Source organism: Ailuropoda melanoleuca, chromosome 19 (assembly GCF_002007445.2).
Source record: "Ailuropoda melanoleuca isolate Jingjing chromosome 19, ASM200744v2, whole genome shotgun sequence".
NCBI lineage: Eukaryota > Metazoa > Chordata > Mammalia > Carnivora > Ursidae > Ailuropoda > Ailuropoda melanoleuca.
The window spans coordinates 33213780-33235029 of NC_048236.1; the positions used below are offsets into that span (position 1 = coordinate 33213780).

The window sequence follows — 21250 nt, forward strand, 5'->3', positions numbered from 1 at the left end:
AAAACCATGACAGGCAAAGGAGAAGGGCTTTGAAAGGCAGTGAGAAGCATAATGAAGGAAAGAAAAATAGGAAAAGAACAGTTTTTAAACCAAGAATAGAAATAATCAAGTTATTTTTCCAATTGCAAATACAAAGAGAATTTAAGAATATTGAAAATAATTTCTCAGTAAGATGCAGTAAATAAACTAAAAGAGGCACCCCTGCAGAATCAAGTGTTTTTAACTTAGATGCAATGGTGCTTGTGTGGCAAGAGGCACCTCAGGCCAATGTTTTCAAATTGCATTCCATATACATATTACATTTCCTATTATAGTTTTAGGAGTGGCCAGACAAGCCCTCCAGACATTCGGCTTTTCCTACCAGATCCAAGCAGTGGACTCTGATAGGTGACAAGTCTGATGAATTGATTTGAGGGATGAAAGCAGGATTTGGGAAACTAATTAGATTTCTGATCTAATTTGTCCTGTTTGAAATAAATGAGATTCATTTCTTTCAAAGAAATAAATTCTAGAACTAGGAGTCATCTATGCTAATTTCTATGCATACATATGATTGTGTTCTTTCCTTTATACACATTAAGGTATCTGTACATTCTCCTATAAAAATACTAAAATGAACAACCACACAAAAGATTAGTGTTAATCTGTCCAGATCACAAATTTTTATAGAAGCCAAGGATGACTAGGTAATGGTATTTAATCAGAATAGGATACCACTGAAACAGGTGTATTTAGACATACTGTTGTAAAAATATACCTAAATACCATTTCTCACTGAAAAGAACCAAGGCTCCTTCATAAAATAGTTAATTTCAGGGCTGGAATAAGGAAAATATAAGATGAACCTAGAACATCTTGTGCCAGAAAATGCTCACAGAATGAACGAGACATTTCAAAAGAATCAAGAAATCATCTTGAAGGTGCTCCCACTGGGCAAATTTGAGACAATTAGGTCATCAAAATAAATACAACACAAAGGAACAACACAAATTTGAAACTGTGTGTGCCCATTTACACACAGATTTTTTCAATAAATACAGTACAGTAATATAAATGTATTTTCTCTTCCTTATGATTTTCTTAATGACATTTTATTTTCTGTTACTTATTTCATTGTAAAAATACAGTAAGAATACATTGTAAGAATACAGAATTATTATTAATTGGCTATTTATGTTATTGGTGAGGCTTCCAGTTTACAGGAGGCTGTTAGTAGCTAAGTTTTGGGGGGGGGGGTCAAAAGTTGTATGTGGATTTTTGACTGCCCGAGATTTGGCATCACTAACTTCTGTGTTGTTCAAGAATCAATTGTATATCTATAATTTTGTGCAATAACCGATAGAGTGATCAGTTAAAAAACCTTCCACCAGGAAGTAATTATATTATTATAGCTTTTGAAGCAAGAATGAAACAGAAATCTAGCTTAAATTGGAAACTAGAACAATGTAAAATTTCTGGCTAGTAATGACAATGTTATTTCTGTATTCAATAGGTGATGGTGTATCTCAAATACTGTAATGTTTTGATTCCATACTAGATACTAATCCATATATTTAAAACTAATGTAAACCATTTGATTTTAAAATAGAACTGGAAGTTATGCACTCTTTCAGATAGTTATACTTTCTTTTGAAAACTTCAACTGTTTATTTATTTTAGAGAGAGAGGGAGAGAGGGGGTGGGGAGGAGCAGAGGGAGAGAGAGGATCTTAAGTAAGCTCCACGCCCAGTGCAGAACCCAACATGGGGCTCCATCTCACGACCCTGAGATCATGACCTGAGCTGAAATCAAAAGTCAGGTGCTTAACTAACTGAGCCACTCAGGCACCCCTAACTGTTTGTTTCTATTACTTTAGGGGTTATACTTGAAATTTTACCTTGAAAACTTAGCACAGTGCAGTCCATGGTTAACAGATTATTCTTCTCTCAGATGATACAAAAATTTTAAAACACTTTAATTTAAATCACTCCTTGTATTAGTTGTCAAGTGTTTTAATTCTGTCTTTTGTTTAAACTCTCAAAAATTAGATATCATTTTGTACAAATAATGTTTTTTTAGGCTTATAAGTTTATCAATTTCCTTGTTCACCACTCCTTCTTGCTTCTCAGACCTTCCTTCTAGAATAATCTTTCTTCTTACTTTTTTAAAATTTTTAAATTATTTATCTATTTTTTGGTCAGCGATCGAGAGAGAAACCACAAGCAGGGGGAGCGTCAGGCAAAGGGAGAAGTAGTCTCTCCGTTGAGCAGCGAGCCCAATGTGAGGCTCAATCCCAGGACCCTGACATCATGACCTGAGCCAAAGGCAGATGCTTAACCAACTGAGCCATCCAGGGGTCCCTTTTGATGTTAAGTTGTATAAGTTCTTTATATATTTTGCATATTAACCACTTATCAGATACATCTATGCAAATATCTTCGTCCATTCTGTGAGTTGTCTTTTTGTTTTACTGATGGTTTCCTTCACTGTGCAAAAGCTTTTATTTTGGTATAGTCCCAATAGTTTATTTTTGCTTTCATTTCCCTTACCAAAGAAGACATATCTAGAAAAAAATAAGATTACTATCTATGTTTTCTTTAAGCAGTTTTATGGTTTCAAGTCTCATATTTAGGTCTTTAATCTATTTTGAGTTTATTTTAGTGTGTGGTGTAAGAAAGTGGTCCAGTTTCATTATTTTACATGTACCTGTCTAGTTTTCCCAACACCATTTGTTGAAGAGATTGAGATTCCTATTGCTTCTTTTGTCATGGATTAATTGACCATATAATTGTGGGTTTATTTCTGGGCTCCCTATTGTGTTCCATTGATCTATTTGTCTATTTTTTTGCCACGACCATAATGTTTTTATTACTACAGCTTTGTAGTATATCTTGAAATCTAGGATTGTGATTCTCCAGTTTTTTCTTCTTTTTCAAGGTTGCTTTGGCTATTTAGGGTCTTCTGTGATCCCATACAAATTTTGGGATTATTTCTTCTAGTTATGTGAAAAACGTTGATGGTATTTTTATAGAGATTGCGTTAAATCTATAGATTACATTAGGTAATATGGACATTTTAACAATATTGGTTCTTCCAATCCATGAACATGAAGTATCTTTCCACTTGTTTGTGTCTTTTTCAATTCTTTTATCAACATTTTATAGTTTTCAGAGTACAGATCTTTTACCTCCTTGGTTAAGTTTATTCCTGGGTATTTTATTCTTTTTGGTACGATTGTAAGTGGGATTGTTTTCTTAAATTCTCTTTATGTTACTTCATTATTAGTGTATAAAAATGCAAAAGATTTCTGGGTATTAATTTTGTATCCTGTGACTTTACAGAATTTACTTATCAGTTCTAGTAGTTTTTTAGTGGAGTCTTTAGGGTTTTTTATATACTGTATCATGTCATCTGCAAATAGTAAAAGTTTTGCTTCTTCCTTACCAATACAGATGCCTTTTTTTTTTCTTGTCTGATTGCTGTAGCTAGGACTACCAGTACATGTTGAATAAAAGTGGTGAGAGTGGACATCCTTGTCTTGTTCCTGATCTTAGAAGGAAAGCTCTCAGTTTTTCACCATTGAGTATGATGTTAGCTGTAGATTTTTCATATACGACCTTTATTAGGTTGAAATATGTTCCCTCTAAAACTACTTGGTCGAGGATTTTTAACATGAATGGATGGTGTACTTTGCCAAATGCTTTTTCTACATCTACTGAAATGATCATATGGTTTTTATTATTTCTCTTGTATGATGCATCACTTTGATTGATTTGTGAATATTGAACCACCCTTGCATCCCAGGAATAAATCCCACATGATCACGGTGAATAATTTTTTTAATGTATTGTTGGATTCGGTTTGCTAATATTTTGTTGAAAAATTTTGCATCTATGCTCATCAGAGCTATTGCTTGTAGGTTTGTCCTTTTTCTGTAGTTCCTTTTTCTGGTTTTGGTATCAGGGTAATGCTGGCCTCAGAATAAATTTGGAAGGTTTCCTTCCTCTTCTATTTTTTGGAATATGTATTAATTCTTCTTTAAATATTTGGTGGAACTCACCTGTGAGGCCATCTGCTTCTGAAATTTTGTTTGTTGAAAGTTTTTTGATTATTGATTCAGTTTCACTGCTAGTAACTGGTCTGTTCAAATTTTTTACTTCTTCATGATTCAAACATATGAAAATGTTTCTAGGACTTCATCTATTTCTTCTGGGTTGTCCAATGTATTGCCATATAATTTTTCATAATATTCTTTCATAATCCCCTGTGCTTCTGTGGTGTTGGTTTATTCTCCTCTATCATTTCTGATTTTATTTATTTGAGTCTTCTCTCTCTCTCTCTCTCTCTCTCTTAAATGACTTTGGCTAAAAGTTTATGTTTTGTTGATCTTTTCAAAGAACCAGGTCCTGGTTTCATTGATCTGTTCTACTAGGGTTTTTTGGTCTCTATTTCATTTATTTCTGCTCAATTTTTATTATTTCCTGCCTTATTCTGGCTTTGGATAAACCCAGAGATTTTAAATAGTGCCTCGTATGCTTGCAAGTTTTGGTCATTTCATCTTCTGTTTCTTTACATATGTCATAAAATGTCATTTTATGTTCCACACCTTATGGAACTATATTTTATGATTCCCATGTCCATAGTCTTTAAGGATCTGTGTTTGGTTGAGCTTGATCACTGGAAAACCTGAGAGCCTAAAATAAGGATACTTTTAGAAGGGAAGAAGCCATGAGCCAGAATAAGTCACCAACCTATAACCACCTCAGCCACCCTCAAGATTCCCAGGCTTGAATCTGGTGACACTAAGGGTTAGCAATTTCTTACCCCCACCATGTCACCAGGCCAGGGCACAGTTTCTTGGCCACAGTTAGTTTGGTTCCTGACTTTGAAGGAATCCCTCCTTTCATATGTGTTTATTGTTTGCTGACTCCTTACAGCTTTTCCATTTCTCCCCCCCTGGTTTCTTTGAGATTTGCCTTTAATTCCTGAAACCCAAATACCAAAAATTATGTCTCATGAAGTATTTGGATTTTTTTCCCCAATAAGTAGACCCCTCCCTCAAAACACACACACACACACACACACACACACACACACGAACACATGCACACAAAGGTATTCCACTAATTTTATTCCAAGAACTATAAGCTATGAAAAGAATTTTCACCCACAAGTCTCCCTCACAATTAGCTATGTATGACTCTCAACCCATTACATAGTTATTTCCCTAGGTCCTGAACATAATGCTTGACTATATTTCAGTAGCTAGAAAAATACTCACATTAGACTTCCAACTCACAGAGTAAGAGCTATAGAAAAATAGGTTCGTGTGGAACCCATGTATCTCTCTTTTTGTACAGATTAGTAAGTCAAGAGCAATACCATACCCCTAGGAGAAGCACAAAGATTATTGCTACCATTGAAGGCTGGAAAATGCAGGGTGGTAATTCCAACATGCCCAATTTAATTCTCTAGTTTAGTTGATGTAAAAGATCATTGACTCTCATAAAGGAATAATGAATTTTCATAACTTGAGTTAGTTGATGATGCCAACAAAAGTGCTGTTTGAGACATAATCTTTTTTTTTTTTTTAAGATTTTATTTATTCGACAGAGATAGAGACAGCCAGCGAGAGAGGGAACACAAGCAGGGGGAGTGGGAGAGGAAGAAGCAGGCTCCCAGAGGAGGAACCGACGTGGGGCTCGATCCCATAATGGCGGGATCACGCCCTGAGCCGAAGGCAGACGCCCAACCGCTGTGCCACCCAGGCGCCCCGAGACATAATCTTTTTAATGGACTTAGTATAGCAAATGGCACCTAGTAACCAGCTATTGATCCAGTGACTTTATTTTTTCAATCTCAACAGCAGAAAACAACAGAAACCATTAGATTCTCCTGAGAGAATAGTACCTCTTTGTTATCCTGCCTCAGGATACATTAACTCCCCAGCTTTGTGGCACAACTTAGTTCTTAGGGAACTTGACTATTTCCCAGTCAACAACATATCTCACTGGTTTACCACATTGAAGATAACAACATTATAACCTGAAGAGCAGAAAGCTGCAAGCTGCTTAGAGGCCCAAGTTAGACATAGACTCAACAGAAGATGGGAATTATTCTCTACAAAATTAGAGGGATATAATAGCTCAGTGAAGTTTTTGGCAGACCAGTAACCTGTTACAAGACAGGATATTCTCTTCAAAATTAAAAATAAGTTGCAGTATTTTGTACCTACAATTCTTGGTAGGATCTTTGCATTTTGGAAACTATACATATGATATTTACCAGGTTATTTATTTCATGATCTGAAACTCTACCTGATTTGAATAAGGCCCAGAGCAAGAGGAGGGTCCATCTTTTCCAAGCTACACTGCAGACAGCTTTGCCCTTTGATCCCCAAGACAGCCAATTCGATGGAATGGCAAACTAAATGTCTTGGGCAGATTAAGATAAAGTATTACACCTGTGGCAAATCCCAATAGAAGAATCATAGCAAAGGCTCCTAAGAATACTGAAGAAAGCCACATCCTCTTTGATGTGTAACTCATATTCTTTTGGGAAACAACAGCTTGCTTGCCACTGAGTCCTGCTAACCATGGACATCTGGTTATCAGAAACCTGAGTTGATCGTAACATACTTGGAGTTTTCAGATCTACCTAGCCCTAAAATTGACTATAAGCAATATACTCAACAATCAAGGAGACGTTGGTATATTAGAGACCAGATTTAGGAAGATCCCCAAGGCAAAAATTGAAAAAGAACATAATCCAGACATAGTAGGGTATGTCTCTCATGCTGCCAACTCTTCCTCATCTCACTTCATGGGTTCACACTGCTTCATGAAAAGTTCCCTAGGACTGAGTGATGTGGAAGAGAAATCTGTGGCTGACAACAGACAGAGGTAGATCACCATGATATTAGAGCCCACTTCAGGGTACCCCTGAAGAGAAGGAGAGTGAAGGAGGGAAATCTTCCCAGGGAGCAGAACTTAAGAACATTTTTTGTCCATATTGCTCAAAAGAAGGTCCTGATTGGTTAGACTGAAGGTGTTCTCAAGCTCTTAGAAGAAACAGAATCACAGGATTGATGACAAGGAGAATATCTGTGTCTCACATTGACACAATTTTTAATGGCTTCCCTGCACAAAAGTGCAGTTACTGAGCCTGAACCCTTCAATATGGTAGAATACCGAATTGGATCAGGAAGCCATCTTGTGGCAGATTGATAATACTGAATCCTGCTACATCACCTGAACAAACATTTGTTCTGGATTTGGATATTCCTTCCATGTTAGAGATCTCGTCTTTTCAAGTAACACCAACCATAAACTTACTGTATGGTTTTTTCATTTAATGGCATAAAATATTGCTTCTGGGCAAGAAAGTCCTTTCACTATAAAAAGAAATAAGTCAATGCAATAAAAATTCACTGGTTATATTTGTTTCCTCATTACCCAGATGCAGTAGAAAATGTCTACTAAATATCCAGTTACCATTATCAAACTAGTGAATGACATTTTGCAAATGTGAAATGCTTTCCTACAGGATAAATGCTCTGGAGAGGATTCAGTTTATGACTGGAAGACATGGGTCGCAGCAAGGAGTGAGTGAGGTTGGCACATGTTATAATTACACCCAATGACTCATTCACAAAATATTTTCTCCCAATCTCCATGACTTTTTACTCTGCTAATGTGGATTTTCAATATCCAAAGAGGAATGTTTCCATCAAAGGATTTAATAATATTTTGACTAAATTGGAGGTGGCAACTCCCATCTGCCCATTTGGTCCTCTTGGGGACAATAAATAAAAGCAAAAACAGTGGTGTTTGGTCCTGGCTCCCTAGGGTAAATAGAGTGACTGCAGCAAAATGGGAGCATAAAGGAGTCTTGCTAGAACCTAGCTGATCCCAATGTGCTTATATTAAGTCCACAAGTAAAGATTAATGGAATAGTCCTGCAATCCAAGACAGATTGGACATCAAGAGTTCAGAGTCCTCAGGAATGAAGGTTACAATGAGAAACCCAAAAACCTGAGATGCTTGCTGAAGGCAATAGCAACCATGGCTCATGCCAGTTGCATATTTTTTTCTTGCTGTGTTATGTATATATTCATATATCTACACAATGCCCTTCTCTTTTCTTTCTTTTCCCTCAGATAGTTAACTTTGGTGTATTACACTTGTATTGCAGAATGTGGGATGATAATCTGATTGATATCCTAAATAAACTTTAATTCCCCCCTTTGAAAGTTTATTTGAAAAAAATTTTATTGAATGGGTATATGGAAAGGAAAGATTAATGAATAGGTAGATGGATGAATGGATGGGTCTGTGGTAATAGCAAAGAAGAAATGTATGTGATCTTTTCTTTTAAGGGGAATTCTAAAGTCTATTTCTTCCTTTGGAATTTGTATTAGACATATATGTTAGAACATTATTCTTTATGTCTATCTCTAGTTCATATCATCCATAATTTTATCTGAGTTACATTACAAATAGTTTTCCTCAGATCTATCTTCTAACTCACTAATTCACTTTCAGCTGTGTCTAATATTCTATCCAGTATAATTGAGTTTTTACTTAATTGATTACATTTAAGTTTCTAGAGACTCTATTTGTCTCTTTGATACTATCCATGTCATGTTCTTTTATACTTTTTCTTTTAATCATTTTAATGCACCTTTTTAAAGTCTAATTGACAAATGTAACATCTGAATTTCTTCAGGTTATGATCCTGATGGTTGTTTTCTGTCTTTGCTGATTCTGGTTCAGGGTGAATGATTTCCTTAAATATTTTGTAATTTTAGATTGTGCGCTCATCTTCAGCATATATATTTCCATGGGAAACCTCTGTGGTCAAGTGTGGGTATTTGCCTTTCCCAGGTACCCATGGTTTCACTAACCTGTAACTACTTTTCATGTTGATTCTCAGGTTGTGGATTCATGAATCATCACAGTAGCATATATTTGAATCATGAACCCATGAGATGACAAGCCTGTGACTAAGAAATTCTCTAGGGGAGATTTTGTCCCCCCAGCAACAAGGCTTAACATTGAAGCTTCTACATGGTCTCTTTGTGTGGGTGACCAGATTTATTTTCTAGTTACTCTCATAGAGTGTGTTACCCTCCAAGAGTCTCATCTTTATACAGAGGTCTCAGTTCCAACTCCTGCCTCTTACAGGCCCTAAGCCTTGTCATTCTTCCCTCCATAGTGTTACAATCTAAATCCTTAGGCTATCATGACTACTGGCACCATCCTCCTACCTGCATATGTGCGCGTGCGTGCGCGCACACACACACACACACACACACACAAGTAATAGCAGTAGCTGCCACAGTGTCAGATATGGCTTTTTATTCACTTGCTTCTAAAGACCGTTTTGTGAACTCATCTATGCATTTAAATGGGAGGTTTAAAAAATGTTCATTCAGAATTTCTAGATGTTTTGTTATGGAAAAATTTGCAGGTTATTTTATATAAAATACTGTCTGGAGAGAAAATTTCAGGTAGTAAGAAACTGGAAACGTCTGTGAGATGATGAATCTTAGGGGAGGGTTTAATTTGCTGAGAAAGGGAAAGAGAAACATGAATGCAAGGAAGGAGAAAAAAGGCTCCCCAGCTGGAGAGCAGCACTTGTAAAGAATCCATAACAGGAAAAGGTAAAGCAGTTGGCTTCCATGACTGAAGGGAAAACTGCTGACCCAGGCAGGAAGGACTGTTAGATAAAGGGCCACAGAAGGGGTAGAATGTGCTGGATTTTGTGTTTTCTGGGAAGAGACTGGAATTCTATATCCAGAGTCTATAAGATCACTCTAAAAAGAAGCAAACAGTACGTGTGGCTATAAGAACAGCTTACCTTCCCAGTTCCATGGGGAAAGAAACATAAGAAAAAATCCTGACAGTTCCTAAATGAAAGCTCATTTGACCAAAGGAGATATAACAGAGCTAGCAGGCAATTGTTGAAATCCAAAAGGAGACTGAACCCTCGGATAGAATTTGACATTGAACAAGTGTTGACAGATTAGCATCCACGAGCATTTCTGACAAGATATAGTTCCCTCAGGCTGTGGACAAACCTGGAAGTGGGCAACTGACAGCCTGCAATACACATACCGCTTTTTACCACCTTGACCGCATTTTATGATTACGAATCAGTTTCCTTTGACGTGCCCCATTTTTCATTGCAGCATCTTCGTCTCAGTGCCTTTATCAGTTATAACTTCATCACAGCATTTGAGTGCACCATTTACAAAATTGCTTTTTTGCTGAAAGTGAGAGTACAAAGCAATGCACTTCTGCAGAACAAAAGAGAAGAAAGAAGTGCTACCTAGAGACTCTAGCACAGATGGCCTTCATTCTTCTAACAGAACACCCCTGTGAGGTGTTTTGCCAATAAGTATCTTTGTTTTACAGTCAGATGAAATTACCATTGAGTTGATGGTGCATTCAGGTTTTCTCCATAGGTGGATGAGAGAAGAAAGTGAAGGCCTTCGATGTAATGCATGTATGGTGAAGCATTTGAGTATGCACATTACCCACATGCAAGCTTCTCTCTCAAGTCCTCTAGCTCATAATATCATCAGTTATTCCTTTTGCAAATGCGAAATCAGCTCTCTATTTACAGGCAGCTCTATTTTATGCCCTTCCCTGTCTGTGTTCCCAGCCTTCCCTAATAGACTGCAAGGCCTACAGTAGCGAACTGGCAAGTCTTCTAATTTCTAGAAGCTGTCTGCACTGTCCACTCAATTTTGGCTTCCTCTTCTATTGACAAGATTTGCTTGTATTTATTCTCTCATCCCATGCAGTAATGTAATATGAACTACCACAGCAAGGTCAGCTCCAATGGCTTCATTCACAATTATGACCCGTAAATAATCTATAACCCATGAATAAATAACCTGGTAAATATTATTTATGAAAGCAACATCATATCCTTGAAGTCACAGTTTTCTCCCAGTATCAATCATGACAAACAGAGGTTGGCATTTGCAATATAGCTTCTGCTATGCCTCAAAGGCCAGATCCCTGGGACCAGATCAGCTTCTCTGTGTTCTAATCCTAACCGTGCCACAAAGCCGCTAGTCCAGAGCAGGTAATTTACCCTCTTTCTGCCTTAGTTTTTCAATCAGCAGAGGGAGAGAAGGCTATTATTTACAACTGGGCTAACAGAGTTCAATAAATGTTATTGAGCCATGACTATAAATGTTCTTGAAATATGCCAGCAAAACTACCAGGTGTTATTGTCCTAACGGCTAATTACTTTAAATTGTAAATATTTAGTTTAAAAGTTGAACCGAGGCCATTTTTATGTGCCAGGGCCACTTCATAGAACAAATTATCCTCGCCTAACACAAAATAAACACCTGTCACACTTAGGTATCTACCAAATCCTATAAACGTGAGACGTGTAATTTATTTAGCAAAAAAACACCCCCCCACACACAAAACAAAAACCAAGCAAATAGCAACAAAAATGACCCAAAAAATACCTCCAGCTGCCCTCATGGAAAGTTACTGTCTGGATGAGCGTTAATTCCCAAGAGTGTTTGATTGGGTGGGTGGCTAACCCTTTCCTGAATTTGTTTTGCATCCAGTCCAGTGAACAGGAAACAGCTAACGATTATCGAATTCCGACAGCCCTGCAGTGACCAGAAGCAGCAAGGTGCCTGTCTCTGCCCAGGAGGGAGGGGGTGGTCAACTGATTCACAAATGACATTGCTGTAATCTGTCCTTGTACTTTTTCCCCTTTTCTTTCCTTTTTTGGCCAGTTTCAACAGATGAATCAGTGAAAACCCCAGTGCTTTTGCGCCCCTGAAAGGAGAGCCCTGTTAAACACAGTGTGTGAATGAATCTCTCCTTCACCGACGCTCCTTTTTCATTAGCAAATCCTACCTGTTGAGCACGATGGTTGTGAAGTCAACCCTTCTCGGGCTTGAACATGTGAGGGGGTCTGAATAAGCTATGACTTGTTCCATCTTCAAATTGCTTTCTCCTTCTCTTCTTCATCTCTCATCACCTTCATATTTGATGATAACATTTTTGCAGAAGAGTCCACAGTAAATATTCGACGAGTGGCCTTAACGGCTTCCCCCCCAGTCACTGAAATATTTCCCCAGCGACTTTCTCATCACAGATGCTGCTTGGGGCGGGCTGGGGCTGGGGCGAGGATCGACGGCTCTCATACACCGGTACCTGGGGACCTAGCAACTGCATCTTTGTCCGGTCGTAAACAGAAAAGTGTGTCACCTTTTGAAGAGTCAAATCCTTCACATGTTATAGATAAGCTGCATGCCTTACTCCTACGAGGTGCCCTGGAATTTCTCCTGAGGTAACTTCTTTTTCCCACTGCACTGACTGCGGTCTCATGTACCATGTCCTTTGTGTTTTCAGCTATGTTCGAAGCACAATTTCTGTAACAACGTAGAAAATTTATTGTAGGTAAACTAGTACCCAACAGCTCAAAAACTATCATTACAAAGAATTGTACTCTACTATCTTGGGCCATTGCATCATTCTGGTACATGCCACTTAGAAAGCCAAAGGCTTGTGTTGCCATCCTCAGAGCTTCTGTGGCAGTGACAGGGTCCAGAGCAATTATGGACTGTTCTTGTCCAGCCTGGATCCCATGAACCCATACAACACCAGAGGTGCCTTTATAATGTTCATCCAACCTGACCCATATTGTGGCTCAAAGTCTTCAGCCATGAGGCCAGTTCCTCCCACCCAGTGGCAGCACCTGGCCCATATCCCTGGTACCCCTCCTCAGGAGCAGGTAAAAAAAAAACGTCTTGTCCAGGTCACACGAGGAACCAGGATCTCTCACAGGAACTCGGCTCACACCCTTCTTGCTGTCTGCAGGGATTTCGATCAAATGTACCTCTCCGGTCAAGTCCACTCGGTCTTGATGCATTCGTGATCGTTAAAAGAATCAGAACATTTCTTTGCCTCAAAAAGTCTCACTTTTAAATGTGCCTTCTTGCAAAATTCGACTTCAGATTTCAGGAACTAATTTAAAACGTTCTTGCTTTTCTTTTCTGCTTCTCTTTTCATTTTGTTCTCCCCAACACCAGCCCCTCCCCGACCCGAAACTCAATTTATCCTACATCCCTCCTCCCCCTTTGTGTTCCTGCTATGACAATCTTCAACCTCTCCAACGCAAAGAACAATCTCCAGAATAGTGTAGGGGAAATGCAAAAGAGAAGCATATATATAGCTTAACAAATCATCCCCCTCACAAGTACCCATCCTATCTGTGACTCAGTTGAGCTGCCTGACAGCTCACTGCTTTGTCTTCCTCAGATCCTTTTTTTTTTTTTTTTTTAAAGTAGGCTCCAGGTCCAGCGTGGAGCTGAATGCAGGGCTTGAACTCACAACCCTGAGATCAAGAGTCAGTCGCCGGACCGACTGAGCCACCCAGGCTCCCCTCCCTCAGACCCTCTTAACAAGTCAAGCCATATCCTCTGTACTTCCTCCTGAAACCCTTCCTGGCACCATCTTCATTTTCTCTCTTTCTCTTTTTAAATCACTGTCCTCTTTTCTCTGCCCCTCACACGTTCTGGCGATAGAGTCTTCACTGTTACGCAAACTTCTTTTTCTTCTCATCTCTGTGACCCTATCCAAACTTTTCCCTTCTCCTTCAATTTTTACCATTTGACTTACATGTCGTCACCTCCGTCCGCCCTGGCGCCCATCTCTAGAAATCCTTCTGTGGCTGAGAATATACATTTTTAGTTTTAAAGTCTTCTGATTTAGTTCTTCCTCCAAGTGCTTTGGGAACACAGGGGGGATATTTAATGCTGTGATCCAGGGAGTCTTAGAAGTTATGCAGTGGACATCTATTCCCTTAGCAAGAAGAAACCCCAACCATCAAAACTGAGGACCCAGGACTGGAGCAAGTGCCCAGCTAAAGAAACATATTCAGGGGTAGGGAGGGAGCTACAACACGGTCTAACAACAGCAAGAGGCAATTTTTCAAGTTACAGCTTTTCAGTAAGGCAGGCAGCCAGCATTTTGCAGAGCACAGTGAAGGAAAAACCTCTATAAAGACTGCACTTAAAGTGAAGTTATATTTGCATATTCATTGACTAGAGGCAATTTGCAACTAATAAGAAGAACCCTGAGAGAAGAGAAAGAACAAAACCCACCACTATTTACTGAGTGTTTACCGTGTGTTGGGCAGAATGCAAAGTGTTTCACAGCATTATCTTAATTAATTTTCGCACCAACTCTGAAATGAACTATTATTTTAGTAATCTCACCGAGGAAGAAACAGGTTCAGAAACGTTACATTGTCCCAAATCACACAGTATATATGTGACAGAACCCAGGTAGTCATAGGATGTAAGGAGGATCTGGATAATACAGGAGAGGAGAAGTCCAAACAGACACTTCCCATCCTATGGAAGGAGAGTCATCTAATATTTAATGAAAAAGAACATGATTTTGACATCAGAACCCCACTCAGTATATATCACCAATGTATATATTTAACTAAAAATTGTATAATAAAATAATGTCACTCTCTTTACCGAAGGTGGACTCAGACCTTCTGAATGAATTATTTTTATATCTTCATAAAATTATATGTTAAAGGACCCCTCTGACTATTGTCAACAAAAGCTACATAAATATTTCAGTCAATACTCAGGTAGAAAGAATGGAAAACTAGACAAATGTCCCCTCGCTACAGAATAATATCTTAAGCAGTGTTTTAACTTGGTGTGCCAATTAATATGCTAGTTCATATCAAGTTATGTGACACGATTCTATATTATCTTTTTTTAAAAGATTTCATTTTATTTTATTTTTATTTGAAGAGATAGAGACAGCCAGCGAGAGAGGGAACACAAGCAGGGGAGTGGGAGAGGAAGAAGCAGGCTCATAGCGGAGGAGCCTGATGTGGGGCTCGATCCCTTAACGCCGGGATCACGCCCTGAGCCGAAGGCAGACGCTTAACCGCTGTGCCACCCAGGCGCCCTGATTCTATATTATCTTGAAAAGACAAGAGGTTCTTGCTTTTAATCATTTTAAATCATATGCTAACATTTTCTCTTGTTTAAACAAGAGGATTTTTATCCTCTACGTATTCTTTGCAAAGTGTTCTAGTGCCTGAGAAATTATTTCAGTTATTGCCAAAGCATGATGAGAGCAATCGTTTTACGTTATATATATTTCATAACCACAGTTATTTTTAGTTCATAATCCTATTAATTCTTTTGTTCTACTTCCTTTTTGGTAAATATTTATACTCCCAAGTATTAGCATATGTACCTAGATAAATACCTTTCAATTCTCCCTCTTGGGATCTGATTAGAAAATGTGATGGCACCGTTACATTGTAAACTCCTTGAGTTTACACAACTTATTGATGGTATTAGCAGACTGCTGGGTGCAGTAAAAGGTACTCGGTAAATATTTGTTTACAAACTTAGTACCAATACTACTACTAATAGCAGTAGTAATAATAATTAACATTTCCTGAGAGAAATGAACAATTTACCATGTGTTTGGCATTTCACTAGGTTTTAAATTACTTTTCTCACATGACCCTCATGAGAGCACATTATTTCTATTTTGCAAATAAGGAAATTCAAATTTGGGGAGGTCAGGTCCCTTCCCAAGATCCCACATCCAATAAGTGAGAGCACCAGATTCCGTTCCAGGAGTATCTGATTCCAAAGCCCACCACTGAAATAAAATACTATACTATCTTCTCACTACCCCGTCAACCTTCCTACAAACCTGCTGAAAAACCTTTTAACCTCACCATTTCCTTTCACATTTCCTTGCAAAACAGATGTATTTACGAATTTCATTCCCCATACCCCTCCAATTCACATGCATGCTCCTGCAAGGTATGTCAGAACATACCTTGTATGTTCATTATTTATGGTTCTTCCCAATGCAGCACTGATAAACACTTCATAATCAGCTCTGGGGGTGGGGGGTTCAAAAGGGGCCCTGATTTGTTTGTCTGATTTCCATAGTATATATTCTGCTACCACGGATGACTTCTAAGCCACCAAGATGATGTCACCGAACACAGAGCCGGAAAGAGACGCGTAGAAACGACTTGCCCTATCTTACGCCAGTGTATTTCAGCACACCACCAACTCTTCCCCACACTGAGTAGTGCGAAGCTAGAAAAGAAATTCAAACAGTTCTCCCTGTTAGGATCAGCTCTGGACGAGTACCTAGGAAACGCTCCTGTCTCTTTTCAAACACTCACATCCTGCCTGATGAATTAAAGTGTTTTTTTGCCCTTCTAGATCAGTGGTCCTCAAAATGTGGTCCCTGGACCAGCAGCATCAGCATCACCTGGGGACTTGTTACAAATGCAAATTCTGGGCCACACCCCCAAACCTACGGGATCAGAACTTTGGTGGTGATGGGTGAGGTCAGCAGTCATTTTCAGTAGCCTCCAGGTGTTTCAGATGCACCATAAGGTGAGAGCCACTGCTCCGAATTTCAAAATCTCTCTTCCAGTTCAGCCCACCGTGGAAAGAAGTCAAGGTAGAGAAAGCTAATGAGGTGAACCCCAGGTCAATTTTGCTGGAAAAACAACTGTAGGTGGTCACAGGCAAGCACGGATGTAACCCAGACGGAGAAAGGTCTCACTTACCACTTCCCTGAGTACCCCTCACACGTGAGTCAGAAGTGAATGTAAAACCAACCTGCGGGAGATGTCTCCACAACAGAGAAGATATTCAGTGGCTTTTTGAGACTCACCCCAGAAGCAGTGTCTTAGCAGGTATCAAAAGAGAAGGGATCCAACTGGAAAGGCTCACTCTTTCGCATACAGCTGGAGGGGCTCTGTACTTGACGCAAGTTCCCTAGCTACACGCCATCTGGGTTTTCCCTGGGTCTACTTGAGAGTCACTTTTTTGCCGCCTACCTCTGTAGTTCACCTGCATCAGATTCTCCCGAAGGGCTTGTTAAAACCCGGATTCCTGACTTCGGTCCCCTCCCCTACCGCACCCAGTTCCTGTTCCAGCAGGTCTGGGGTGGGACCCACAATTTACATTTGTAACAAGTTTCTGGTGATGCTGCTGGTGTGGGATGTACACTCCAAGAACTACCGGCCCCACCTGCAGGCTCTACGCGCTCGACTGTGGACAATGCTCTTGATTTGCTCAGGAGCTGTTGGGTTTTATCCAGAGGCTGGCCTGACGGAGTGGTAGGTGAGGACGCGGAACCGGCAAGAGCAATGCTCTCATTTTGGTAAAGCCATCACCGCAAAACAGAAACACAGTTTAATCAGAGCCATAATTGGCGCATTGCATAAGGAGTTTCATTCACTCTGCTGCGTCTCATTTTACTCTGAAGAGGCATTTACTGCAGACAGTTTTTAAAGGAAAATTCTTATAATTAGAGAATATATGTGTAATCAATTTTGGCTTATGGGAAGGCTCTTCTAGAAATCAAAATGCATACCGGCATCAACGCACAAATATTCCAGAAACAAACATTATGCGATTTACAAGCTATTCATTAATACCCCCATATACCATTTCCAGCGTCTCATTCAGGAGGCAGCTGATACTTTCTCTGGGCGGACTCAGTGTCCCTATTACTGAAATGACCCAAAGGCGGCAAAGTAGTCAGTACAGCCTGTCTTCAGCATTCTGCTCCTAACCACATAAATAACCAAATAGCATTCATTAAGTTTGCAGACGGCACCAAGCTAGAAGAGAAATTACCCCAAAGGGGAGAAAAAAATTTTAGTATGACATTGATAATTTGGATCAAAGAAGAGAAAATATAACAAACATCTGAGCAAGGCAATATATAGAAGGAGAAAATCCAAACTGTAGGATAAAAAGGTCAACACACGTGCAAATTTGCCATTTGTTCATTTATCTATTTAGCAACTAATTATTGAGCACCTATTATGTGCCTGGTTCTGGGGATAGAAGGGGTGAGCAAAACAGATATTGTCACTCACTCATGGAGCTCACAGACTAGAGAGAAGAGAGGCCTTAAATTAGTAAATAAACAAAACTTTCAATCATGGTCAGTGCTTGAATGAAAAGAGCAGACTAATATGAAAAAGAACAGCTTGGTGTGTGAGGAGGGACTATTTAGGTAGAGTGGTTGGTTAGGGAAGCTTCTCTGAGGAGGGGACATGAGCCAGAACACGAAAGATGAGATGCAGTCAGCTCTGGAAGGACACCATTTGAGACAGAGAGGACTGGTCCAGGCCAAGCCAACATCCTGCAGCAATTCCCTGGACAGGAGAGGTGAGCACCAAGATCCTTCCTAGGAACTGAAGAACCAGTGTGGCTGAGCACAGTGAACAAGAATGAGGGTAGAGAGAGATGCGGTGGGAGAGAAGGCATCCAGGAAAACAGGCGTCAGCAGCAAAATAACATTTTAGAGCAGGGGGTCAGCAATCTTTTCCTGTAAATGGCCAGAGAGTAAATAGCATAGGCTTTTATAGGCCATAAGGTCTCTGTCACAAGTACTCAACCCTCCAGTTGTAGCAAGAAAGCGGCCTTCCACAATACTTAAGTGAATACTTACCTTAGCTCTGTTCTAATAAAACTTTATTTACATAAACATGCAGTGGGTGGACTTAGCCTGCAGGCCAAATTTTTTCTTTCTGACCCTGGAAGCATAAAAGCAGGCATGAGACCGTACTAGAAAACATAAGTAGGAGCAGGAAATTAATCTTCTAAATGAATCAGACCAGCTACATTAGTCAGGCCGTCACTCCATGAAATGTCTTCCTTGGGCTCCACATTCAAGCGGGATATAATTAAACACGCATAGGTTCTAAAATAGTGTTTACAGCTTTGGAAAACTCTGACCAAGTGCAAAGTTTAAATGAGTTGATGTGTTCAACCTGAACAACAGAGAAAGTAATAAAATCGTTTTCATGTGTCGTTAAGTGTTATTTTGCTGAAGATGTATCCAACTGTTCACAGTGTTGTGGGAGTAGAAAGACAAGGGAGTCAGAGGAAAGGGAGAAGTGAAAAGGAACTGGAGCTGGAGCTGGAGCTGGACCTGGAGCTGGACCTAGAGCTGGAGCTGGATGTGGACCTGGAACTGAAGCTGGATCTGGACCGGGACCTGGAACTGGACCTGGAGCTGGAGGCGGAACTGGAACTGGACCTGGAGCTAGAACTGGAGCTGGAACTGGCAGAATGCCAGTTCTGTCAGGGGCCTGACCAGGCAGACTGTGAAGAGTGGTCCCTGAGGGCTCTCCTCCCTGTGTCTGTGGCACACGAGTCTACTGAGGGGTACAGGAGTATTTTAATCAGTGTGTCTGAGATATCCCACTGTTTAAAGGAACACCATATTGTACACTTCTGTCAAATGAATAGTCCCATAATTCATCCATTTCTAAACCCGGCATTTTCCTATTTAAAAAGAATCCAGCGTGTGTTGATCACTGACTGCGTGTCAGGTGTGCTAAGCGCCTTATATGCATTGTCTCATTAGCTCTTCAGGAAGTCAGTATTGTTCTTGCCCTCCTTTACCAACGACAGAGTCCTTGCTGTTATTATCCTCATTTCCCCAAAAACTTAGACTTAAAGATATGAAATAATTTCCCCAAGGCCAATTAGCTAATAAATGGTAGACCCAATTTATTTTATGTTTACAATAAGGCAGAATAAGTGAGAAACAGCTGTATTTACGTTTTCAAAAAATAGCACTCCATAATATAAATCATAAAATTTCCACTTTTTTTGTTTGAAAGGTCAAAGGTTAGAATGCACTTTTGACTACAGCCAACTTAGCTCATCACAATTCTGTAAATATTTCCAGAAGATCAATGATTTGGTGTCTAGGTGCATGTATGACATGAAGGGGCTCAAATCTTACTTTTCCAAGCTCTCCTAATATCTTTTGCAGTGATTAGGGTTTTAAATTTCTTGAAATATAGGAAGCATAGTTGTTTTATCTAAAACAACTCTGATACTTCTAATATCTAAAGTATTAGTGGGCCTGTGTCTGCGGTCTGTTATCCTATTTGTTCTTACTCTTGTGTCTTACTTCCTTATATGCTTAGACATCTTTTACTATAAGATGCTCATTTCCTTCAGAAGATTGTGAGGGGGCACCTGGGTGGCTCCATCGGTTGGGCATCTGATTCTTGATTTCAGCTCAGGTCATGATCTCAGGGTTCTGGGATCCAGCCCCAGATCAGGTTCTGTATTCAGCACGGAGTCTGCTTGAGGATTTTCTTTCTCCCTCTGCCCCTCCCTGCCCCCTGCTTGCTCTCTCTCTCTCAAATAAATAAATCTTACAAAAAAGAAAGAAAAGAAAAAAGAAAATTATTTGTGAGAATCCCTTGAGGCCTAGGATGAAGGTGCATTCGCCCAGAGAGGACTGGCATTTACTCCTTCCAAGCGCTTGGAGGCTCTGCCACTTTAAACAAAATTCACAGTCTGGGTTTCATTAGACCGCAAATCTGGGAATTTAGGCTGCAAATCTTTGTTGGGATTAGCATGCAGTTGCACGTCAGGTTTCCCTCCTTCCGTCACTGCTTGGCACCAAGGTAAGTATCCTTGCATTCTCTGGGAGGAGGGTATGAGGTGAATATTTCTGATTTACCCTTTCACTCTGAGGTTCCAGCATGATGAGTGGAAGAGTCTGCTCTTTCCAGTTCTCACCTTGGGCTTTGTCTCGATCCCCACACCTTTGAGGCCAACTTGACAAACCCACCAGCCATGCAATTGTCCTCAAGGCAGGAGTGGCTTCAGGGATCGCTTACCTCTCTGGGTCCCACCTTCACTTAATTTTGGCTTAATAATTCTGTTGTCAGTGCTCGATGTTCCTAAAAAGAGGCCTTTTAAATATTTTGTAGCATTTTAGTTTGTTGTATAGTAAAGAATTAACCTTATTCAAAGAGTGGTCTGGCCTTTGGCCTTGGTTCTGGGGAGGTGGATCTCTAAGCCCTTGGAATGTACTGCCTGAAAAGAGTGTCTTGGCTTACCTAAGGGTCTGGGGTCGCATCGATAGTCTAACAATGGGGTTTAGGGTGGGGGCTCTGAGTCACCCAGCGTCAGCTCTGGAGGGGTGAGCCACACAGGCTACCAACCATGTCCTTAGTGACTGAGCCCAGGTAAAAACTCTGGCCCACAAGGTTCAGGTGAGCTTCCCTTTTTGGCAACACTCGTGCATATTGTCACACATCGTTCTGGGAGAAGGTAGCCGTAGCCGTGACTCAAAGTGGAAAGAGCAATGCGTGCTTCATACGTGAAGCTTTCCTGGATTCTTCTCTCCTTCTCTGCCCTTTGCAGATTTTAATCTGTAGCCTT

General features: G+C 39.9%; 1 long non-coding RNA gene across 1 annotated transcript in view; it reads right to left on the bottom strand.

The window, feature by feature from the left end:
* LOC117797166 overlaps positions 1–17275 on the bottom strand; it is a 42955-nt gene extending 25680 nt beyond the window's left edge. Inside the window, exon 1 of the long non-coding RNA XR_004622084.1 lies at positions 16713–17275. This is a non-coding gene — a long non-coding RNA (uncharacterized LOC117797166). The remainder of the gene's footprint in view (positions 1–16712) is intronic.
* Positions 17276–21250: the final 3975 nt, after the last annotated feature.